The 6562-nt window shown below is 40.0% G+C and overlaps 1 protein-coding gene and 1 pseudogene across 1 annotated transcript in view; both read right to left on the bottom strand.

The window, feature by feature from the left end:
- EFCAB2 (EF-hand calcium binding domain 2) overlaps nt 1–6562 on the bottom strand; it is a 110211-nt gene that overhangs the window by 69151 nt on the left and 34498 nt on the right. The gene's annotated exons all lie outside the window — the stretch shown is intronic.
- Nucleotides 1–6562, bottom strand: part of LOC102856939 — an 18156-nt pseudogene that overhangs the window by 1679 nt on the left and 9915 nt on the right.

The following is a 6562-nucleotide window of genomic DNA, read 5'->3' as shown; positions in this document are numbered from 1 at the left end:
ACTGACACAGTAACTGGCGTATTGGGAGTGGGTGTGTTGGAGTCAGTGAGACTGGCTTAGAATAAGCCAAGTTTCAGAGCTATTGTACATAAGGTTGCTATGAGTCACAAGTGACTCAATGGCACATAACAACAACAACAACAGCTAACATTGAGAAAAATGAGAATTCCAGAACACTTAATTATGCTTATAGAAAACCTGTACCTAGACCAAGAAGCTGCTATCCAAGTAGAGCAAGGGAATACTATATGGTTTGTAATCAAGAAAGGTGTGTATCAGGGCTGTATCCTTTCTCTGTACCTATTCAATCTGTATGCTGAGAAAATCATTCAAGAAGCCAAACTCTATAAAGAAAAATTTAAAACTCTATGGACAAAAAAGTCCCAATCTTCCATTGGAAGAGGAGTTATCAACAGCCAGAGTTATGCAGATGACACAACCTTGCTTCCCTCCATATTTCTTGGCACAACCTGATGAGCACATCCAGGGTAGTGGCTCTTTGTTGAAATACATCAATTGGTGTGCTGTTAATTCCTGGGGCCTTGTTTTTTCTTAGTCCTTCAAAGCAGCTTGAACTTCCTCCTTCATCACCATTGCCTCTTGATCATATGTTGTTTCGTGAAATTTTTCCATGTCAGCCAATTCTTTTTGGTACAGTGACTCTACGTACTCCTTCCATCTTCTTTTAAAACTTCCTGGATAATTTAGTATTTTGCTCATAGAATCCTTAAGTATTGAAACTCGAGGCTTAAATTTGGTTTTCAGGTCCTTCAACAAAAGAAACTGGACATTTTTTAAAAATCCACAACAAGATACTAGAAACAACAACAACAACAAAAATTACCTAAATTTCACTGGTAAATTCTACCAAATCTTCAGGGAAGAGCTGACATAATTCTACATAAACTATTCCAGAATATAGTATAGTCTCAAATTAATTTTATAAAGCAACCACCATAACCCTGGTACCCAAAGCTGTCAAAGATAGTAATAAAAAGAAAATTACAGTCCCATATCCCTCATGAATAAAGATGCAAAAATTATCAACAAAATCCTAACCAGTAGAACCCAACAACATTTAAAAAATAATAACCAATACATCCTTAACAAGTGTGATTCGTACCAGGTATGCAAGAAAAATTCAACATCAGAAAAACAACGAATGGAAAACAACCACTGGATCATATTAATATCTATCTATCTCTCTCTCTCTCTCCCTCCCGGTCTCTCTCTCACTCTTTCTCATTGCCACCAAGTCGGAATCAACTCCTAGCTAATCTTCCATTGGTGTCCTATGACGATATCAATCACACAGGAGAAGACTGTGCATCTTTCTTCCTGGGAGCCCCTGGTGGAGTGGCCTTTGGTTTGGTAGTACAACTCCCAAATACAGTATACACCACTAGAGCTCCCTCAATTGATGTAGAGAATTCATTTGACAAAATCTAACACCCACTTCTGGCAAAAATGCCAGAACAGAATAGAACAGAAAGCAAATTTCTCAACATAATTAAGGGTACATATACAAAACCAACAATCAGCATTAGTTTCAGTGGAGAGAAAATTATAGTATGCGCTTTGTTAATGAGAATCAGATAAAAATTTCCTTTACTAAAACTACACCTATTCAATACTTTATTAGAAGTTCTAGAAAAAAAAATAGGCAAGAAATAAAAAGCATCCAAAGTGGAAAGAAGTCAAACTATTCCTATTTGCAGATGATATCATCCTATACATAGAAAATCCCAAAGACTTCAAAAAAATTACTGGAATGGATTGAGAGATTCACCAAAGTGGCAGGGCAAGAGCAGCACTTTTTAAAATCAGTGGGATTCCTTTATACTAACAAAGAAAATGGTAAAAAGTTAATCAAGAAGACAATACCATTTATAATAGGGACCTAAAAGAATATTAAATATTTACAAATAAAACCAACCAAAGATACAAAGGCAATATATAAAGAAAACTACAAAACAGTACAAGAAGAAACCAAGAGAACTATGTAAAGGATTATACCACACTAATGAGTGAAGGCCAGATGAGTTGTGGGAGGATATCAAGGGTATCATCCAGGAAGAGTGTAAACGGTCATTGCAAAGACCGAAGAGGAAGAATAGACCAAAATGGATGTCAGAAGATACTTTGAAAATTGCACTGGAGTGCAGAGAAGCCAAAGCACAAGGAAGAATTCAAGATACTAAAGAGTTGAATAGAAGATTTCAAAAGGCAGCATGGGATGACAAAGCAAAATATTACAATGAAATGTGCAAGGAGTTGGAGTCAGAAAATCAAAAGGGCTGAACTCGCTCAGCATATCTTAAGCTCAACGAACTGAAGAACAAATTCAAACCTCGAGTTGCTATAATCAAGGATGCTTTCAGCAGAATGTTAAGTGATCCAGGAAGTATTAAAAGAAGATGGAAGGAATATACTGAGTCACTGTATCGAAAGGAATTGGAAGACACAGAAGAATTTCATGAAACAACATATGAGCAAGAGCCTATGGTGATGAAAGAAGAAGTTCAGGCTGCTTTGAAGTAAATGGCAAAAAAATAAGGCTCCAGGAATAGATGGTATACCAATTGACATATTTCAGTTAACAGATGCTGCCCTGGACGTGCTCACCAAGTTGTGCCAAGAAATCTGGAGAACGACCACTTGGCCAACTGACTGGAAGAGATCGATATTTGTTCCTATCTCAAAGAAAGGTGACCCAACCGAATGTGGAAACTACAGAACAATCTCACTGATTTCACATGCAAGCAAGATTTTACTGAAGATTATCCAGAAATGACCGGATCAGCACATGAACAGAGAACTGCCAGAAGTCCAGGCTGGGTTTAGAAGGGGCCGTGGTACTAGGGATATTGTAGCTGATGTTAGATGGATCTTGGCTGAAAGCAGGGAATACCAGAGGAATGTCTATCGGTGTTTCATTGTCTATGCAAAGGCATTTGACTGTGTAGATCATAACACACTATGGCTGACTCCAAAAAGAATGGGAATCCCAGAACACTTGATCGTTCTAATGTGAAACTTATACTTGGATCAGGAGGCAGTCGTCAGAACAGAGCAAGGGAACACTGCATGGTTCAAAATTGGGAAGGGCATATGCCAGGGATGCATCCTATCTCCATACCTTTTCAACCTATATGCAGAACAGATTATCTGGGAGGCTGGGCTCTATGAGGAGAAATGTCAGGTCAAGATTGGTGGACGATTTTTCAACAATCTGTGTTATGCGGATGACACAACCCTGCTTGCTGAAACTGAAGAAGACCTGAAGCGCCTGCTGCAGAGGGTCAAGGACTGCAGCCTACAGTATGGATTGAGGCTCAATGTCAAGAAGACAAAGATTCTCACCACTGGACCAATTGGCAGCATCAGGATGGATGGTGAAGAGACTGAGATTGTACACAGCTTTAGTTTGCTTGGCTCCACAGTCAACACTCTTGGCATCAGTAGCCAGGAAATTAAAAGGCACATTGCCATGGGAAAGTCTGCTGTTAGGGACCTCTCCAAAGTACTGAAGAGCAATGGTATTTCTCTGGAGACTAAGGTGCGTTTGATACAGGCCATGGTCTTCACAACCACTTGTTATGCATCAGAGAGTTGGACAATGGCCAAGGAGGATAGAAGGAGAAGTGATGCCTTTGAGCTGTGGTGCTGGAGAAGAGTATTGAGAATACCATGGACTGCTAGGAAAACAAACAGATTTGTCCTGGAAAGGGTTAAACCGGGTGGCTCCTTGGAAGCAAGGATTCTGAGGCTCTGTCTAACATACTTTGGACATGTTGTGAGGAGAGACAGGTCCTTGGAGAAGGACATCATGCTTGGGAGGGTGGAGGGACAGCGCAGGAGAGGAAGGCCCTCTATGAGGTGGATTGATTCAGTGACTGGGATAATTGGGATGGGAGTGTCAGAGACAGTGCGATTGGCACAGGACAGAGCGGAGTTTAGGGCTGTTGTACATAAGGTCGCTATGAGTCGCAAGCGACTCGACAGCACATAACAACAACAACAACAAATGATAAGAAGTCTTAATATTATAAAAATGCTAACACTACCCTACATGATCTATAAATATTAATGCAATCCTGATCTAGATTCATCATCATTCCTTAAACAGATGAGAAAATCTAATCACCAACTTCACATGGAAAAGAAAGAGACCCTGGGTAAGCAGGGGGAAAGCACTAATAAAGAACAACAAAAAGGGGTCTCACACTTCCCTACTTCAGAACTTAGACTCAAGCACAATGTTCAAACATCCTGATAGTGATACAACAGACCTATAAACAATGGAACAGAACTGAGAAAGTCAACCCAGCTACCTAAGGACAACTGATCTTTGACAAACAGTCAAAACTCATTAAATGATAATTAATATCTTGGGGGGTTTTAAGATGTTGAAATTGTGGCTTTAACAGTGTTGGCTAACTATATATTCATTTGCAGAAAAATGAAACAATCCATATCTCACACTATATACAAACATTAACTCAGGATAGATAAAAGACCTGATATGAAACAGAAATCTGGAAAGACCATCAAAGAAAGAGTAGGGACAAATGTAGGGATGCTAATATACAGCATAAAAATGTTATGAGACTTAAGTAAAAATACACAAACAGCAGAAGATGAAACTAAATTACTAGAATCTCCTAAAAATTAGATAGTTATAAAAAGAGCAAGGGCAGCATGGGAACGACTATGTCTGACTTTCCACAAAGGGGAACTGTCCTCGACAACATTCACAACATAAAACCAATTCTCATGAGGTCAGACATGCCCCTCAAGCTCCCACATCTCAACACAGATCTTACTGCTCTACTGGGTCTGAAATCTATGGTGAGAGCTCACAGACCACAGAGAATCATATTAGGAAAGTCAAAAGGGATTCAGGTTGGCAGCAAGATACACTCATTCAAGTCAGCTTCTGAAATGTGCTTGCAGGAACCTCAGCCTTAAGCCTCATGGCTGTTGGCCAGAGCTACAAAACTCTTAGTCTGCTAATTACGGCTCTCCTTTCATCCTCACCCCATACCCAAGCTTCTGACAAATTTGTGTAAAGGCTCCTAACTCTGTTTCTGTAGCATAGAAATCCCCAGATCAGCTCTGCCTCATGTCAGGTCTCTGGTCCTCTGTTGTGGAGGCTGCTGCTCACCTTCAGGGTCTGGCTGGTGCAAGAATCTCTGGCTGGAACTCTCATCACTGTGGTAAGACTACAAAATGGCACAACCACTGTGGAAAACAATAGAGTGGTTCCTTAAAAAGTTGGAAATAGAAATATCATATGATGTGGTAATAAGAGTTCTAAATCCTAAATAATAAGTAAGAGGTATGGTATGAATAAAAAGCATGCCATGTTCATAGAAGCATTGTTCACTAAAGAAAAAACAATGTATCTAAATGCCCATCAACAGATGGTATTATAACATATACACACAGTGGAATACTATGGTTAAAGAATAATCATGCAACATGTTATACAATATGTATTCATTCAGAGGACATTATGCTCAGTGAAATTAGGCAACTACATGGGATCACTTTTATAGTCAAGTGAATTCAAACTAAAAGAAAATATTTATGGTCACTAGGGTGAGAGAACAAAAGTCAAATCACTGACTATACTTAGACACTAATAGCTTGGGACAGAAAGGGGACAGCAGAAAATAATTAGGGCAAAGGAAGACAGTGGGAGAAGTACAGGAATTAAAGGCAACAAAGGCTGCAACTAGTGCATCCACAAGCCTGCAGCAACAATAATCGCAATAACCCATGAGTGAATGCACAGATAGACATACAAGATGAACAGGTGAGGGTGGGAGATGGTACTACACCCTAAATATATATAGGCTTCTGTGGTGTTAGCATCAAAGTTGGCTTTCTTAGCCATTATACCTGCCCCCTCTGATCTCCAGCTACCTTAACTGCAAACATGGTCTTGCAAATCATCAACAGCTGGGGGACTAGGATGAGAGAGAGAGAGAGAGAAAGAGAGAGAGAGCACTTCCCACACTGAGGAGCAAGACTTGAGGGAGACGGAAGCAAAACCCTGATGAGAGAGAGACTGTGGAAACATTGTAGCATTGCTGTGGGAAAACTGTGACAAGATGTAACCTGAGGAGCCTTGAATAAAGGCCACAGTTAAAGGCTTTTCTTGTCAGATGCTTGAAGAGAAGCTGACATAACTGTTCAACTTTGCTGGGTGATTGAAGAAACCAGAGGCTTCTTTGAATTAGTGTTGATTGAACTGAAACCAGGACTTTTAATAACAAAGGAGTTGTGTTTTGCTTTTAATCTGGCTTGGAACTGCAGGACTAAACCTGAATTGTATTGTGAAATATTTGCCTCTCCCACTCCCCAACCTGTTTCCCTAATAAGCTCCACTCTTAGTACCACAGCACTGAGTAAAGTCTGTGAGTCAACAATGAATATCGAACCCAGAGATTGGTGGAAATAGGGAAGGGAGGCGATGTGTCTGACTTAGCAGCTACCTGTTTGCTGCTATGGATATTATCAATGGGGACAGTTCCTCTTTATGAAGCAGGTAGAA

This window comes from Elephantulus edwardii, unplaced genomic scaffold, assembly GCF_000299155.1.
Source record: "Elephantulus edwardii isolate Elephantulus edwardi_28Jun2011 unplaced genomic scaffold, EleEdw1.0 scaffold00214, whole genome shotgun sequence".
NCBI classification, from domain to species: domain Eukaryota; kingdom Metazoa; phylum Chordata; class Mammalia; order Macroscelidea; family Macroscelididae; genus Elephantulus; species Elephantulus edwardii.
Note: the sequence above shows the minus strand (reverse complement) of the source record. Positions and strands in the feature narration are given on the sequence as shown.